This window comes from Temnothorax nylanderi, unplaced genomic scaffold (assembly GCF_030848795.1).
Source record: "Temnothorax nylanderi isolate EJ_2023f unplaced genomic scaffold, tnyl_v1.0 TNYL_tig0224_pilon, whole genome shotgun sequence".
NCBI classification, from domain to species: domain Eukaryota; kingdom Metazoa; phylum Arthropoda; class Insecta; order Hymenoptera; family Formicidae; genus Temnothorax; species Temnothorax nylanderi.
In genome coordinates this window covers 204,803-223,738 of record NW_027249286.1, presented here as the reverse complement: position 1 = coordinate 223,738, position 18,936 = coordinate 204,803, and the positions used below count along the sequence as shown (strand labels likewise).

The 18,936-nt window shown below is 40.5% G+C and overlaps 1 protein-coding gene and 1 pseudogene across 1 annotated transcript in view; one reads left to right on the top strand and one right to left on the bottom strand.

Annotated features, from left to right (window-relative positions):
* Positions 1 to 18,936, bottom strand: part of LOC139779410 (glycosyltransferase 25 family member) — a 109,239-nt gene that overhangs the window by 83,223 nt on the left and 7,080 nt on the right. The window lies entirely within an intron of this gene.
* On the top strand, positions 12,200 to 18,132 carry LOC139779406 (UBX domain-containing protein 7-like; annotated as a pseudogene).

The window sequence follows — 18,936 nt, the reverse complement described above, 5'->3', positions numbered from 1 at the left end:
TTATAGGAAAAAAGAAATTGATGAGAAAAGAAATACTAACATGTTTGGAAATAATTTAAAAAATTGTTTTATTAATTTTTTTGAAGGAGTACGTTTTCCAGAATGTAAACAAATAAATTATAATGTAGTTTTGCGATTGCTGTATCGCGTGCGAGAAACAGACTTTCTAGAGCCCAACAGACAAATTAATGTTGTCGTTGAACGTTGCATTCGTATGATACAGAACGAAGAAGTGGTCTTCCAAACTGTGAACGATACATCGGCTGTCATTGAATGGAAAACCGAACTTGAATTATTGCGGTCTTGCAATTCTACACATAGCAACTGCAAAAAAGATGCGCTAACTTTTATTAAGAGTTTAAACAAAAAATTAATATTGTGTACCTATTACAGAAGATGTTTCACAGTGCCCCAGAGGAAAAAATCTAATGGAGTCAGATCGGGAGATCTCGCTGGCCAATTTACAGGACCTCCGCGGCCTATCCATCTATCCGGGATAGCTCGCATCCAACACGCGACGCGCGCGTAAAGATGCATGGGCTGGCGCTCCGTCGCGCCAGTCACTGTGAAACAATACGTTTATCGAGAGCGTATCGATAGTCGTGAAGAGTTAAAAGGAAGAATGATTGAAGCATTCGCGACCGTGACGCCAGAAATGCTGCGTAACGCACAGCAAAGTTTGATTCGGCGTGCGCGATTGTGCATCCAATGTGGCGGTGGACATTTCGAACATCTTCTGTAATAGGTACACAATATTAATTTTTTGTTTAAACTCTTAATAAAAGTTAGCGCATCTTTTTTGCAGTTGCTATGTGTAGAATTGCAAGACCGCAATAATTCAAGTTCGGTTTTCCATTCAATGACAGCCGATGTATCGTTCACAGTTTGGAAGACCACTTCTTCGTTCTGTATCATACGAATGCAACGTTCAACGACAACATTAATTTGTCTGTTGGGCTCTAGAAAGTCTGTTTCTCGCACGCGATACAGCAATCGCAAAACTACATTATAATTTATTTGTTTACATTCTGGAAAACGTACTCCTTCAAAAAAATTAATAAAACAATTTTTTAAATTATTTCCAAACATGTTAGTATTTCTTTTCTCATCAATTTCTTTTTTCCTATAATCGACATTTTATCCAGCACATCATACTTTGTACCGATTATGAGAATTAAATGTCATTTGTCCGCGGCACGCTTTACGTGAATACTTTGCAGTTCGACATGTATCCTGTTTTCGTACAATTTAGGAAATCAGTCTTGAGAATAGTGCACAAAAAAATAAAATAAATAATAATTTCAAATATTTATATCGAGTTGAGTAAAGTGTGGAAGAGCCGTTCCGATATGCGACATCCCTGAGCGCGCGAAATTTAGACAAGCTGATTGGTCAACTATAAACCTTTCCCGTTCAAATACTGTAGCAGCCTCGACATTTTGGCATTAAGATTTTTGTCTCCAAATAATCTCAGGAATCTGCCATTAATGGGTTATACGTGAGGTCTGGTATACACCCTATATTATATATATATATATATATTGTATATATATATATATATTAATATATTGTATATATATATATGGAACATTCCATGTCAACCGGAACAGCGCCACGCCCAAAATTTGAGAGGGTTTAAAAATTTGTTTTGGGGTGCAAAATTTATGTAAACATATTAGCTTTCGAATACCGAGTGCGCATTTTAAAAAATTCAAAATGGCGGACTCAGTATGGCGCCTAGAATAAAGAGAGTCACACAATAAAAAGTTATAACTTGAAAAAAAAATTATAAAACCACAGAGTAAAATTTTGTTTTGCATCTAAATTGTGTGTTCATTCGTGTACTTTACGTTAGGTATATTGGATTTAAAAAAATTCAAAATGGCGGATCCAATATGGCGGACGAAAAATCGAAACTTAAAATTTGTAATTGAAAAAAATATGGTCATATTCTGTGTCAAATTAGAAGTATAAATGCCCTCTTGCGATTTGTCGATATAACGCATCCTTTTTGAGATAAAAATTCATTAATATCGAAGTGCTGATTAAACTTGGAAGACACGTAACTTGTGCACGTGATAGTAGGTTTTGGGGTCACTGAAAACAAATCTGATATAATGAATAATATGAAAATTCAAAACGGCGGAGTCAGAATGTGTGTGTGTGTGTGTGTGCGTGTGCGTGTGCGTGTGCGTGTGCGTGTGCGTGTGCGTGTGCGTGTGCGTGTGCGTGTGCGTGTCGTGTGTTTGTGTGTGTGTGTGTGTGCGTGTGTGTGTGCGTGTGTGTGTTTGTATGCGCGTGCGTGTGTGTGTCTTAGCGCGCGCGAGAGATCATGTAAATGAGAGCGCATATTGATGTCCTGATGTAAGGACTTCACTCATTGAAGCTTACGGCAAAACCAGCGATACTATCCAAAATATTTTTAGCGAAAACAAAAGTTTAAAAAATTGTTTATGAATCAATAAAATATTTCTTTATGCTGACGTGAAAAATGGCATTTGCAGTTTATCGATAGTATCGCTGGTTTTGCCGTAGGCTTCTGAGTGAAGTCCTTACATCAGGACATCAATATCCCTGGCGAAAATAAGAAGCTTTATAAAGCGTTGACAACCGTTCAACGAGGGTTTTTTGAGAGTTTATACGCTTTCAAACTTTATAAGAACGCTTACACAACGCCGTTGGGTTTTTCAAACGCTGCAGCGTTGCAATTTCCGCTCTACGAACTCTCTACTGACCGTTTCTAAACTCTCAATGAACTTCCGCAAACGCTCACTTCTCATTTTCGTCAGGGATGCGCTCTCATTTACATGCTCTCTCGCGCGCGCTAAGACACATACACGCACGCGCATACAAACACACACACACACACACACACGCACGCACGCACGCACGCGCGCACGCACACGCACACACGCACACGCACGCACGCACACACACACGCACGCACACACACACACACACACACACACACACACACATTCTGACTCCGCCGTTTTGAATTTTCATATTATTCATCATATCAGATTTGTTTTCAGTGACCCCAAAACCTACTATCACGTGCACAAGTTACGTGTCTTCCAAGTTTAATCAGCACTTCGATATTAATGAATTTTTATCTCGAAAAGGATGCATTATATCGAAAAATCGCAAGAGGGCATTTATACTTCAAATTTGACGCAGAATATGACCATATTTTTTTCAATTACAAATTTTAAGTTTCGATTTTTCGTCCGCCATATTGGATCCGCCATTTTGAATTTTTTTAAATCCAATATACCTAACGTAAAGTACACGAATGAACACACAATTTAGATGCAAAACAAAATTTTACTCTGTGGTTTTATAATTTTTTTTCAAGTTATAACTTTTTATTGTGTGACTCTCTTTATTCTAGACACCATACTGAGTCCGCCATTTTAAATTTTTTAAAATGCGCACTCGGTATTCGAAAGCTAATATGTTTACATAAATTTTGCACCTAAAAACAAATTTTTAAACCCTCTCAAATTTTGGGCGTGGCGCTGTTCCGGTTGACATGGAATGTCCCATATATATATTAATATATTGTATATATATATATTGTATATAAATATATATAATATTTAAATATATTTTAATCGTCTATATAATTATATAAAATCATATATAATCCTATATAATCATATATGATATCATATATATAAGTACGGAAATTTTGCTTTTTATATATAACGCTACATGAAATTATATATGTATAATCATATAGGGTTATATATACTTCCATATGAATCTTATATGTATCCATACATGAGTGCATATATGATTTATTGTTCATATCTATAAGTTATATTTGGAATTATATATGCCCATATATAATGATATATGGACCCATATATAATTTTATATAAAGCACCAAATTTCATATATAATCACATATAATCATATATATTTATATATAATTATATATAATTATATATAATCTTTTTTTCCCGGGATATTATCACACCAGGCCAGACAAACAGTCGGGTTTTATATAATAGTATGATAATTATATATAATTATATATAATCTTTTTTTCCCGGGATATTATCACACCAGGCTACGCTCCACACAAATACACACACATATGCAGAATCGCACATATTATACGCACACAACAGCACTGCTCACACACGGATATGCTCAAAAGATAGAATTCTCGAATATTGCACTATTATTTACCTTTGACCCTTCGTAATCTCGGAAACTGTCCATTTTTTACCTCGGTCCCATTAGAACTTTTGATCAGGACGTCATGAACTACATCATACTACATTTTCAGCAAATTCGACGGATGGCCATTTTTCTATAAGATGTGTGCGAGGTCCTTTTTGGTCAAGTAGCTCTAATCAGAGTAGGTGTCTTTTATAGATTTTCGGTCACAAAAAACAATGCCGCTGCCCAAAATTGCTCCATCATGTCAAGTTATTTTGAATTTTAATATGAGAAATCAGCGATTGTTTGAGAAAAAAATGTATAATAAATTACTAACCGTTTATACAGTTATAAAAATAGATAAATGTTTGATTTACACATTGATTCCTTATTAGCAAAAGATAAAAAATTGTTTCACAAATAGCAAAAATGTTTGTCTGTTAAGGATATATAGAGTGTAGAAAAGCAGGCACATTTTTTATATTTGACAAGATTACTTATTGTTAGTGAGAATGAATAGTTGGATTTCAATGTAATAATATGGGGTTTTTGATATACCTCAATAGGATACCTTTCTTTTCGTAATAAAATCTTCTATATAGCAATTTCATTAAAAATGTGTGAAGAAAAGTACAATTCTATTCAAATAAAATCTAAAATCTGTGAGACGATTTTTTATCCATGCTAATAAGGAATTAATGTATAAATTAAACATTTATCTATTTTTATTACTTTATTGTAACGATCAGTGATTTATTATACAGGTTGATAGTCAAGTACTCTAAAAGATTTTAAGAGGTAATTCCTCACATTCAAGACAATTCCTCAAATTCAAGATAAAAACTTTTTATGACCATATGTCCGAAGCGACTTAGTTTCAAAAATATATACAAGGTGTCAAAGTTGAAGGAAAAATTTCGTTATTTCTAAAAATTTCGAAAACTACTTGGATTATTTTGATGAAACTTTGTGTATGTTTGAAAGACATGAAGACTGATCTTTTGGGGCCATGAAAAATATAAAGAACAAGAAACAGATATTAGCGATTAGGACTAAAGAATCAGGAATAAACCTGGATGTACGATGAAAAACACAAACAACAGAAACAGGGAATAACACAGGCAATATATTTTTAACCTATCGGAAGCCGTGTATTAATGCTACACCAGCTTTAGGGCTCAGACACAATGCGAGGAATAAAGAACAAGGAATAGATATTAATAGTCGCATCCTTTTTCAATGCACGTCTATTAAAAAAGGATGCGACTATGAATTCTATTCCTTGTTCCTTATTCCTCGCATTGTGTCTGAGCCCATATTCCTGATTTCTTATTTCTAATCGCTAATGTCTGTTCCTTGTTTCTTAGATTTTTCATTGTGCGGAAGTCTTTACTCAGGGCCATGTTCTTGACGATATGTGTGTGTATATATACATATATAATATAAATGTTTCATATACTAGGTGCGCAACTAAGTTTCCGGGTTTTTTTGATCAATAAAAAATGGAAAATTTCAAGAAAAATACAAAAAATGGTTTATTCAAAGTATCGTCCCTCGCTAGCTATACATTTTCGCCATCTCTCTGGCAATACATGAATACCGCGACAATAAAACGACGCGTCTTTGGACCGAAACCATTCATCCAACCAATTTTGCACTTCTTCGAAATTGGTCAAGTGTAGCCCAGCCAAGCCATGCGCCATCGACCGGAACAAGTGATAATCGGAAGGCGCCAGGTCTGGCGAATACGGCGGGTGCGGTAGCAGATCCCATTTCAGCGTTTTGATGGTGTCCTGGACGATGGAACTGCGATGGCACGGAGCGTTGTCGTGCTGCAATATCACTCGTTCGTGTCTCGTGTCCCATTCTGGCCGTTTTTCGAGCAATGTATGGTTTAAATTGATCAGTTGTTGTCGGTAGCGATGCCCATTGACAGTTTCGCCCGGTTTCAGCAGCTCATAGTACACGATTCCTTTCTGGTCCCACCAAACGCAGAGCATTGTCTTCTTTCCAAAACGATTTGGCCGTGCCGTCGATGTTGATTCTTCACCAGGTGAAAGCCACAATTTTTTGCGTTTGGGATTCTCTAAATATATCCACTTCTCATCGCCAGTAACAATTCGATGAAGAAAACTCTTTCTTTCATGCCGCAAAAGCAAAATTTCGGAAGTGGCTCTTCGATTTTCCATCTGTCTCTCAGTCAACTAATGCGGCACCCATTTTCCTTTCTTTTTAATTTTTCCCATGGCATGTAAACGTTTGGAAATACCTTGGTGAGTCATGTTTAATGCCTCCGCAAGTTGATCTTGTGTTTGCGTATCATCTTCATCCAATAACGCTTGCAGATCGGCGTCCTCAATTGTTTTTGGTCTTCCGGAGCGCTCCTTGTCCTCAGTGTCGAAATCGCCACTTCTGAAGCGTTTAAACCAATCTTCACAGGTAGTTTTCGATGGTGCATGTTCGCCGTAGGCCTCCTCAAGCAAACGACGTGCTTCAGCTGCATTTTTTTTCAAGTTAAAGCAGAAAAGCAAAGCTTCCCGCAAATGCTGTTTATTTGGCACAAAACTCGACATCTCCGTTGTTAGAAAAAATATTTTTGCGTTGCGATATGTGTTTATATAACGACTGGTTATTGTTAACAGATGTCCAAGCTATAACTTCAGACAACTTCAGACATGTAAATCGAGTACATGTGTTATTGGTGCCATCTATGTGTGAAACCCGGAAACTTAGTTGCGCACCTAGTACAATTTGACATGATTATATATGAGTTTATATAATTTATATATAAATTACATATAAGAAGCATTTATCCATGTAGATTATATATGATTATATATAATCATATATAAACTTTAAAATCGGATTATCCAATAGATGGCATTCGATAGGATTCGTTTCTCGTATTTAAAATTTGACGAACAGTGGTATAAAAATAGTATCAAGAGACACGGCACTGTCTCACGTCAAGCAGTGCCAAGGGGTATGTGAAGCTAGCGTCTCATTTTGCGGAAATTCACAAACTATTGAGAGTTCTGACTTCCTTTTCAATAGTTCTAGAGTTCCTGATAGTTTAAACAAATAGTTCTAGCCATTAAAATCAAAAAACGCGTCAGTACAAACTGAGACGCTAGGTTCACGCAGCGTCTCACTTTGTCCTACACGAGTTCCACCGCTATATCTTATCAGATTTTGCGAGATTTATAGTTCTATAACAGTTCTATAAAGAGTTCTGCCATATAAAAGCAAAAAATTAATTATAAGGTGTAACGATGCACCCCCAAATATGCATCGTTCCGGCATAACATCCCGCCGAGACCGCCCGGCCGACCACCCGCAGGGCGAAGACAGGGCACGTGTGCCCACATTTTAAACGCTAGCATATAACGTTAGGAAGCCCGCGAACGGGCTTGCCGCGGCAACCGCCTCGACGCGCCGAGCGATGCCGATCGCGACCGAAGATCGCCGAACGCGATCGCGGCGTCTGGACGCCGTATTTTCCGACCGTTCCGCCGCACCATCCCGGCGCTCGCGATCGCCGTCGCTACCCCCGCCACTGCGTAACACCGCCGCGCCGGGTATAAAAGACGAGCGTTTTTAACGCTAAATGCGATTTCCTGATCACCGCTCCGACCGACCGCACCGATCCTGAATTCCCGCATCTTTCTAGCAAGTCAGAACGAGGGTAGAGCGCCTCCGGCATTCTCTGTCTTCACCGAGCGATTCTCGAGAGACGACAAGCTTTCTTCCACACCGCGCCCGCACGTCAGAACGAGGGTAGAGCGCCTCCGGCATTCTCTGTCTTCGCCGAGTGATTCTCGATCGACGGCCGGCTTTTTTCCACCGCACCCCCGCGAGTCAGAACGAAGGTAGAGCGCCCCCGGCATTCTCTGTCTTCGCCGAGCGATTCTCGTCAGACGACCGGCGCTCCTACACCCCGCGCCCGCTAGTCAGAACGAAGGTAGAGAGCCTCTGGCATACTCTATCTTCCCCGAGCGCTTCTCGGTACCCGACCGGCGTCCTTGCGCACGAAGTATCCGAACGGGGGCAGAGCGCTTCTCTGCCTCCACCGAGCGCTTCTCACCGGATACGCCTGCCACCGAACGCACCGAATCGCAGCGATCTCGCCGCCGTATCCGCGTCCGTGCGCCCCGCGCCTTACCTCGCGCCACCCGTCACACGCCGATCGCCCGTCACGATCACCACCCGCGTGCACTCCCGCGCGCACCGCGTGCGCCCCGACTCTGCGTCCTGCGCTCACCGCGCCGTTGTGCATACCGCGACTGTTACACTGTGCGCTCAATCCGCTGTAAATATCGCGACCGTCCATTATATAATAAATTCTGTCACGTTAGTTGTTAACCACGATACACTTCATTTTGCCGAACCTCACCGCGCGTCCGTTCCTCCGCACCTCCTTCAAACCCAGCCCAGCCGCGAGCTAGATCCGCGTTTCGAACGAAGGTTGTTTTAAAGGTACTAAAAACAAAATTACAATGTAATGAGTATAATATACCGAGTTGAGACGCTAGTTGAAATCTCGAAGTTCCGATTTATATAAAATATTTTTCGAGTAGTTCTGAGCATATTGAAGCATTTTCTAAAGAGTTCCGAGCGTTAGGAGCTTTGTGTTATATTTAAAAAATTAATATTACCCGAAAAGTCATCATGACGGAAGAAGGTGAGACGCTGTTCGAAATCTCGGAGTTTCAGTTTATGTAAAATATTTTTCGAGTAGTTCTGAGCATATACAAGCATTTTCTAAAGAGTTCCCGGCACTAGCAATGTTGTATAATTTTTAAATAAATTAATAACGCTCGAGAATCGAGTACTTTGAGAGAATAGGGTAAGACGCTGTACGATTTTTAACAGTTCTGTGAGTTCTATTATAATTCTCATGTAGTTCTGAACGTGTTCTAACGTTTTCTAAAGAGTTCTGACGATAAGCATTATTTATTCATTTTTTAAATAATTTTTATCGCCCGAAGAAGACGCATTTACGGGTATATGGGTGAGACGCTGTACGAAATCTCGGAGTTCTGGCTTATATAAAATATTTTTCGTATAGTTCTGAGCATACTGAAGCAATTTCTTAAGAGTTCCGGGCATTGGCACACACAATGTATAATTTTTTAATAAATTAATAACGCTCGAAAGTCAAGAATTTATCGAGAATAGAGTGAGACGCTGGTCGATTTTCGACAGGTCTGTGAGTTCTATTATAATTCTCGTGTAGTTCTGAACGTGTTCTAACATTTTCTAAAGAGTTCTGACGATAAGCATTATTTATTGCAAATAAGCTTCTCCGTTACATTTGTATTTCAAAGATATTAAATAAAGTTTTCTAATTGCAATACCGATGTATTTTGCACTTTATCAACAATTTCTCGGGGTATCTCATATTAGGAGCACACTTTTTCGATTTTGCATGAAGCTCATTTTTTACATTTTTCTAATTTTCAGAAAAAATAATATTTAAATTAGATTTTACATTTCAGCATCTTAAGGGGATCCTATAGTGGCAGTAATTACCGACATTTTTATATTGGAAGAAATCTTTGAATTGGCTTTACAGAATTGCAAAATTCTTTTACAGAATTAAAGTACGCACAAAAATAAAAATCTACCCCGCGACATACGATTTCATATCGGGATCGAAAAAATATTAAAAATTTTACTAATTTGGGCACATACAGCTGTCACCTGACGACAATAACAAAAATACTACAGTTTATAAATATATAATGACACCCAGGCGGGGTAGGGACAACATGTAGGAACAATATTGTGTAAATAGAAGTATTAAGATTCAACGCCTAGAAAAAAAGATTTTCTCTAATAAAGTTTTATTAAGCAGAGGCACATGCAGGCTGATAGGATAAGCAGTATTGCATGTAGCGAGAGATGGCGCAGCAATCGGACAAGGACAGATACCTATAGTTAGACAAAGACAGATACAGAGAAAACAGAATTAGAAATGTTGACATTATCGACATCGAGGAAGTTCGGCCTTCGCTATAGGATCCCCTTAAGGGATCCTGTTTTCTATGTTATATTTCTATATCTGTCCTTGTCTAACGAGAGGCATCTGTCCTTGTTCGATTGCTGCGCCATCTCTCGCTACACGCAATACTGCTTATCCTATCAACCTGCATGTGCTTTTGCATATATAAAAGTTAAAAGCATGACACTTTTTTTCTAGACTTATGTCGTAGTTGTAATTACACGATATTGTTCTTCAATGTTTTCCCTAGAGAGCTAGATTCTCATTTTGTATATATAAACTGCAGTATTTTTGTATAACTAAATATTGTCGTCAGTGACAGCTCTATGTGCCCAAATTTTTAATTTTTTTTTCGTTTTGAATGTAAAACCGACCCTAGCCCTCTACATTTTTGTGCGTACTTTAATTCTGTAAAAGAATTTTGCAATTCCGTAAAACCAATTAAAAGTGATTTGCTTTTAACTAAATGTCGGTAATTACTGCGACTATAGGATCCCCTTAAGGCTCCTGGATCCTGAGCCGAGAACTCTGCGTTGACGGTGGCGACGTACCGTCGCGGCAGAAATAAGAACTCTCTCCAATGGAGAATTCTGTCCTTTGTGACATGTTGACAACCTATTTTGTCGTGCATGCTATTTCTTTATTATTCGCTCTGTACTTGTGCTCTAACGTTTAACGTATTCGTGAAAATCGTAAAATTGACCGAAAAGTAAGATTTGCATGCGGAAGAAACGTTTTCACCTCCTTTCGACAGTCGTTAAACGGCTGTTTTCCCGTATGTTTAGGCTTCGTTTTATGGCTGTTTGTTTATTGTCGAGGGAAAAGGATAGTTTTCGGTCAATTTCGGAAGTGTTCTAAAACGATCTATAGTAATGTTTTATTGAAATGTCTTTTTATTTGAAAATGGCATGCACGACAAAATTGGGTGTTTTCCTCGCCTCGATAGTAAGAATTCAATATGGCCGCAGTGACCATCCAGGAGCCTTAAGGGGATCCTAAAGCCGTCTGTAATACCGACAATCGTACTTTTCTCCTAATTTTTTATTGGCTTTATGGATTTGAAAAAATCTTGCACAGAATTAAAGTATGTGCTCTACTCTGGGGACGACCACCGATTTTGTAAAAAAAATAAGTAAATAAAACAGTTAAAAAAAATCCACTTTAACAATATTTGCTTCGTATAAAAATTCTACAACTTGATGTTACAAAATGAGGGTGCAGGTCCATTCAGTAGACATCAAGGAATATCATACCGTTTGTAGAATTAGGCTGAGACTCCAAACAAAAAAGTTAAACGGAAAGTACGATTACGTGAACGTGATGACACCGGACCAGCGGTATTGCGTGTAGCGAGAGATGGCGCAGCAATCGAACAAAGACAGATGCCTCTCGTTAGACAAGGACAGATATAGACATATAACATAGAAAACAGGATTAGAAATGTTGACATTACCGACGTCGAGGAAGTTCGGCCTCCCCCACACAGCACACTGTATCCTGAGGATATCCCAAATTGGTCCAGATTTCCAAATACGATCCCACAGATATCACAGCAGGTGATCCCGGGATATTTCAATAGGATATCGTGAGATATCCTATTATGATCTCACGATATCTAAATACTCTGCCATATTCGTTGGCTTTGCATAAGATATCTTACGAGATCTTCTGAAGGATATATATCCTTTAGGATATATGTATACATTATTTTTTGTAAATTCTCAGGATGTACTTGTAATATCTCACAGTAGTATATTATTTTTCGTAAATTCTTGTATATACTACTCAGAATATATCAATTAATACGGATCAGAAGATAAAGTCCGCTCGCGGCGTGTTGCTTTCACCGACGACGCCGAATCGGCTAAGTCCGAAGGCGGCGTGTTGATGCGCGCGCATAGGCGAGCCGAAGTCGCCCCGATGAGAGTCGATCGGGCACGAAGCGCACGAAGCTACGAACACGAAGTCGGACGTCGGCGGTCGGACGTCGGCGGTCGGACATCTTGTCAATGTGCACGTTAACAACGAGTGATCGCGACACGAGTTATTTTCCTTCAGTGTTCAAAGTCAACGATCGGCATTCATCTTGCGCGGTATCGCCGCCCAATCATCCAAGTGATCGAGGTGACGGGTAAGTGTTGCATCGCCCTTACACTTATATGCAGCTTTTCTTCGACGGGTCTATCTACGCCTTTGCGAGATGAAGGAGTTGGGCACCTATACCGATGATTCCCCGAAGGAGGAGCGTGCTACCGAGCGTCTGGAGATGCATAGACAGTGGGCCGAGCATATTCAGGATCCCCGTTTACCGGGAAGGCAAACGAGGGACGCCATTGCACCTAATTTTGGCAGATGGCTCAATAGACGTACCGGATTCTTAACTTACAGAATGACTCAACTGCTAACAGGCCATGGGTGTTTCTCCACCTTTCTTTATCGTATCGAGAAGGAGGATAGCCCGGCTTGTAGGTACTGCTGCTGTGCGGAGGATTCTGCTGAACACACGCTCGCGGTATGCCCCTTTTGGGGTGTTGAGAGGGGCGAGCTGGTGGCGGTTCTTGGACCGGATTTGACCCTATCTGCGGTCATAGCCAAGATTTGCGATGCGAAGGAGGCCTGGAAGGCATTCGCTGTTTTCGCGGAGCGCGTGATGACGAAGAAGGAGGAGGACGGACGGAGGAGGCAGATGGACGTCCCTGACCGCGGTGCGGACGCGGGTGGGGCGTGAGGATGATTTGCGTATTTTCCGATTAGGTTTAATTTGCGGTTTGCGTCACCGTTATGGTGGATTTATGTTTAAGGCTTCTCTCTGTTAGACATCTTCTTCTGCGACTTTTAGTAGAGTTTAAGTTGCGGTGTGCGTCACCATATGGTGAATCTGCGATTTTGGTTGGTTGTTCTGGATGTCCCTCTTCTTGGGGCGGGCGGGTGCTGGTCGGTCGCGGGCTTTCCTCCCCTGGGGTCCGGTGCGTCGCTGTGTGCGTGACTGGAGTCGGAGTCTACCATGCATCGTGGGAGAAGCGGAAGTGCGTCCCGCCACCGCTTCGCGCCGGCTCTGGGATACGTTGGCGACGTTCCCGGATCCCTGGGGGGTGGTGGCTTGGGGGCGGTCGGTGCCTGTCCCTCTTCCTCCTTGGGGGCCGTCGGGGACTTATTCGCTATCTTGTTGGCAATGTGCTTGCTTTCCTGCCCTTTTGTTTATTGGGGAGGCGGTCGTCTTTCTGCCGCGGGGTCCTCCGGGGGTTGGCCGGCCGTGGCTTGCCGCTCGCTACTGTTCGGGCTCTTGCCCCACTGGAAACAGTGGGTGCTGGAAGCCTTTTGTGGCGGTGGACCTCGGTGGGTCGTCCCCTGGCGGATCTCCGTGGTTTGGCGGCTCTTCTCCCTATTTATGTTTTCCGCGCTCTCCCCCCTGGACTCTCTCCTTCGGGGGGGAGTCTGGGGGAAGGGCGCGGTTGTACTCCTGCCGTGTGCCTTCTGCCTCGGCTAGAGTCTGTTGGATCCGTTGTGCCGGGTCCTTTTTTGCTTTGGTGATGGGATGTGTGTTTTTCCCGAATGTTAACGGGCTCGCTATTGACTTAGCGAGTCCGTGTCTTGTTTTCGCGTGAGACCTCTCTACCCGGGTAGGAGGTCTCTGTTTGTCAAATCCGTGCAAGTCCTGGGACCATGTACGACTCCTGGGGGTGTGAATTCCTTGGGGAAGCGGTCCCCGCGGTCAATGAAGAACTCCTCAAATGATGTGTCTGACAGATACTATCATGGGGATTTCCAAGACGGCTGCGTAGCTTGGCTTGCCAACTACTAAGCTGGGGGACTGTCTCTTTCCCCTTGGAATGAGCACCCCATTTCGACCTCCGTGTGTCTTTGTATGAGGCTTACGGTGCTTTCTGTCGCTTCGTGCGAGGGGCTCTATTGCGGCATGTGATGAAATACCTCGTGTGTCCCGTGTGTCGTAATTCTAGTCCTTTGTCCTGGGTTTTGGGAGAGGTTTTTTAGTGGGTGCAAGCCCCACATACCCTGACAGCCGGGGTCAGGGATGCGCCGAGGCATTTTTCCTTCTCCCACCGAAACAAAAAAAAAAAAACAAAAAAAAAGTGTTGCATCGTCCGTGCGTCAGCGCGAGAATTATCGTTCAGGTTAAATAGCGCGACTCAGACAGCACCGCGAATACGAGTGCCACAGTGCTTTTCTTCGAGTCCGTGTGTGAATCGCGACAATGCCGAGGGTGTAAATGTTAGGCACATTATGCTGTTCCGACGTACCCGAGCGTTTTTCATGTTTGTGTCCTCTGGTTTAGGCGAGAGTGAGGCGACGGCTCAACAGTACCTGACGTTGGCCGATGGAAACGTGGAGATGGCAATTAGCCTGATGTTCGAGGGTGCCAGACCGCCGGAGACCGAGAACGCGGATCCCGAGCCGCCCGTGAGGGCTCCTATATTACCCACGCGTGAGACGCTAGTGCCTCCGGAGCCGATATTGTTCATTGCCACAATTGTCGAACAACGTGTATGACAGATTCCGTGATTTTGCGGCAGAAACCCGTACGCATTTTGTCCTAGAACTTATATTAATTAGAATATGTATACGTACTGGACAATTAAGAATAGGTGTATTAAGTGGGATGGTTGCATGGATGATATGAGGATGTTAAGTTTTTAAACCAAGTTTCTTCAAATCTACTTCTTGGCATGTAAGTTGAAGTTAATAAGTTATTATTATTATTATTACATGCTGGTAATTAATGTAGGACGACAAGAGGAAGAGATGACTCGCAGAGTAACTGGCACAAAGCATATATCTCAAAAGAAAATGAAGCGACTGGAAGATCTATTTAGACCACCATGCGATATTTTCTTCTTATGCTCCTTCATGGAAGCACGGGACCACGCAAAAACTTTAAATCGTTGGCTGCTCGTCAATGTTCAGGATCCACAGGAATTTTGTTGTCAGATTCTCAATAGAGACGTGTGGTCCAACGAGCATATCCAAGAAATTGTGAAGGATCACTTTATCTTGTGGCAAGTATGTCATGTCACCTGAATATCATGTCACTTTCTATAGTTGACGTTCTGATTCATCGAGTTACATTTGTTGCTTTTAATTTTAGGTCTTGTCTAACACTTCGGACGGGAAACGTTATATAGATTTTTACAAAGTGATGGCATATTGTTGTGAGCGCACAACGTATTAGAGATTAAGTAATGCACTTGGCAACTCCGAGTTTCCTCCTATCGGAAATATGACCCTAGCGACGGAGACCGCTGACGCGAAGACCTGCACAAGCCTCGGGAATGACCAAATATGGGCAGGTCGGACATCACCTGCCCGTTAGGCCATCGCGAAGTCAAAATCTGCTGACTGCTAGGTCAGCAAATACCGAGGTGATAAAAAGCCCGCCCTTCCAAGGAACGGCGGGCAGTCTAAGAATCGAGCGCGTACCGCGAGTCAACGAAACGTTAATTGTAACCCGCAAGTCAGGGTAGTGCAAATCCACAAGTGTATCAATAAAACTATCTTTTATTACTCGCGACTGCAAACTACATATCGCCAGTGTCCTCTCTCCCTCTAATCGGCGGATCCAAAGAACTCGGTGCCGGCCTTGATCTCCAATTCAAGGCGGCGGCACAACAATATCCTTATTTGGTGATTGTAGATCCTAGAACGGGAGAATGTATGAAAACTTACAAAAATATTACTGTGGACAGTCTGATATCTGATTTAAATGATGCATTAAGCACACATGCATCTCCCGAAAGTTCACAAGTTACATCTGACTCTTCCAAGGAGTGGAATAGTTTTCCTACGAAAACGCCGCCAAAACGAAATAATATAGCTGATCAAATAAAATTAGAAAAAGTTTTAGTATTTAAATTTTACATTTTGAAATATGGTTTAGCGTAATGCAAAAAGAAACCAAAAATCTTTAATTTTAGTGTTATATGTAGATAATCGCGTTAGCAAAATATTAAGTATTATTTCGGATAGGTATTATTCTCGTAAGGAAAGTTTCATATTAGGAAATAAGAACCTTTAGTTAAGTGTATGTCACACGCAATCAATTTTACACTGACCGTTGAACGCCTATTTTTCTTTCGTCTTACGTTTTTCAGCTAATGCACAACGAGCTGATATACTTACATTTAGAATTACTCACATTTAGATTATCGGAGCATTTAAAACGTTGTGTCTGGAGGAGCAGCTTATTTGTTTACTTTTCTAAACGCGAGATGCATTCTAACAAAATTTATAAAGTCTATTTTAATTATCTTCTATCCGAAATATCGAGATTACTGTCTGACATAACTTACAAGATAATTGCATGTTCGCACTGTAAAAATTGTTTGTCTTAATGTATTATTCAATTGAAAATGTATTCACGAGATGTTTGAACGATTGCAGTGTTCTCAAATTTTAAATCACGCTTAATTTGTAAGTACATTTTTCTGTGCAAACGATAATTTACGAGTGAGGACTCAGATTTTTAAATCTTTCTAACCAGTCGTGTGACTATAATACATTTTCCTATCCTTTTGTTCTAAATAAGCGTCATTAGATACACGACATGTAAAAAATGCATACTTTCCTATTTCTTTTTTGTTTACTTATGTGCAATCCTTTTTAAGAAAACGATTATTTTCGCTAGTTTTAAATATGTACTTCATATGTACTCAAATCACTATGTGATTTAAAGTTCGAGAACGCTGCAATATTCTATAAGGAAATCGTATGTGACATAAAACAGGCAGTAATCTATTATTCTATAGCAATTCTCTCTATCACGTATGACACTCGAAGTAACAAGCATTAAACTGGGCGTTATCCAATGCTATGTATGTGTTACCGCAATGTCCTTTTATTTTTATTTTTTTTATTTTTTATTATCGTGCTCGGCGTCAGCGCAACGTTTATCGCATAATAGTGCGGGAAAACTGACTGTTTTCGTGGAAACGAATGACCGACCATGCGTTCTATATCATTATTTCCCTTTTATGAACGGGAGAAAGAGAGAGGTGTGCTCACTTTGTAACCCTTTTCGCCGCGTTTATTTTTACCGTCGCTGCTTCCGGTAACATCAAGCGCACAAAAAAGGCGAATATTATGTATGTGCGAGCGTACACGTGGGCGAGCTCATCATTCTACAAATATGTTTCAACCCGCAATTAAGCGCCGACAATAAGAAACCACTAGGCTTCCCCCCGATGCCGCTATTGTTATAACCGGTATATTAATACATTTTTAATTGTAGCGCGATAGAAAACATACGGTCTCGGGCGGAGGAGGGAAAAACCAAGTGTTCCTTCATAAAAATTCTAATAGCGCCTTTTCTAACGTTCTTTTTTTCCTTCTTGAACAAGACCATCCTTGTTGCATAATTAAATATTTTCCCCACGTAAAAGTATACTTTGTTTCGACATATCTGTGTAACGTAAAAAAAAGGACTTAGTCACTTGTGAAAAAGCCGAGACCGTATGTTTCCTGTGGTAATCAGCAACATTACATTTATTGCTGTTATTTTTTTACAAAAAGTGTTAAAGTTTAAAAGTACTTTATATATGTACCTCTATTTTTGTACGGTGTACAAAATGTTTTTCACAACACCTCCACGGAAAAATGTTCGACTTCCATCTCTGTAGAGAGAGGCGAAAGTGGCCAATTTCACGCCAGGGCTTACTTTCCGCCCGCTATACCGGGTGAAAAGTATAAATTTTCTTCCCTGGGGAGGAAAGTAAGCCCTGGCGTGAAATTGGCCACTCTCGCTCCTTTCTACAGGCATGGAAGTCGAACATTTCCGTAAAGGTGTTGTGAAAAATATCGTGTGCACCTCGGGTCGAAAGCTTTTTCAGACTCGTGTAATATGTATTTTTATTTTTACTGATTGTATTTTTTTTTAAATTAGAGGTACTTTGTTTAAAAACTATATTCTTTTAATAAATAAAGATTTAATATGCAATGTACAATATACTTATTTTTTCATGTACATCGTGGACAGAAATATTGTTTCTCTTTTGTGATAAATTTCGGAATGTGTTTATTTAATTTTACAATTTATTTTCCAATGGAAGAATTCTTTTATTAAACAAGACGAATGCACATTCCGAAATTTATCACAAAAGAGAAACAATATTTCTGTCCACGATTGTACGATTATCCCCTTTCTGGTTAAACCATAATTTCATTGTATATAAAATATCCATACGATATCCATACGATATCGCGAGTGTATAATTAATATCTTGGGATATTTTTCGATCTGCCTCGGATATCCTGTGGACCGTCATCTAAGATATCTGCAAGATCTAAATAGCCGGACACTTGTGCATCCACTGGATATCCACCGGATATCTGAGACCATTTTGGGATGTCCTACGGTTATTGAGATATCCCAAAATGATGTCTGTAGGACGTCCCTCAGATAAAGTGTGCTGTGTGGGCCACTATAGGATCCCCTTAAGGGGATCCTGCAGCCGTATGATTTACCGACATTATCGTTTTTAGATGGATCTTTTAATTGGCTTTATAGAATTGCAAAAATCTTTTATAGAATTAAAGTCCGCACAAAAATCTAAGGTAACAAACGCGATTTTATATCAAAAACACCAAAAAATTAAAAATATTACTTATTTGGGCACATACAGCTGTCACCTGACGACAATATTTGCTTAAAACAAAATTTCTGCAGTTTATACATACATAATGTTTATCATCCTCCCTTGGGAAAACATGTAGGAATAATATCGTGCAAGTAGAAGTAAGATTCAATG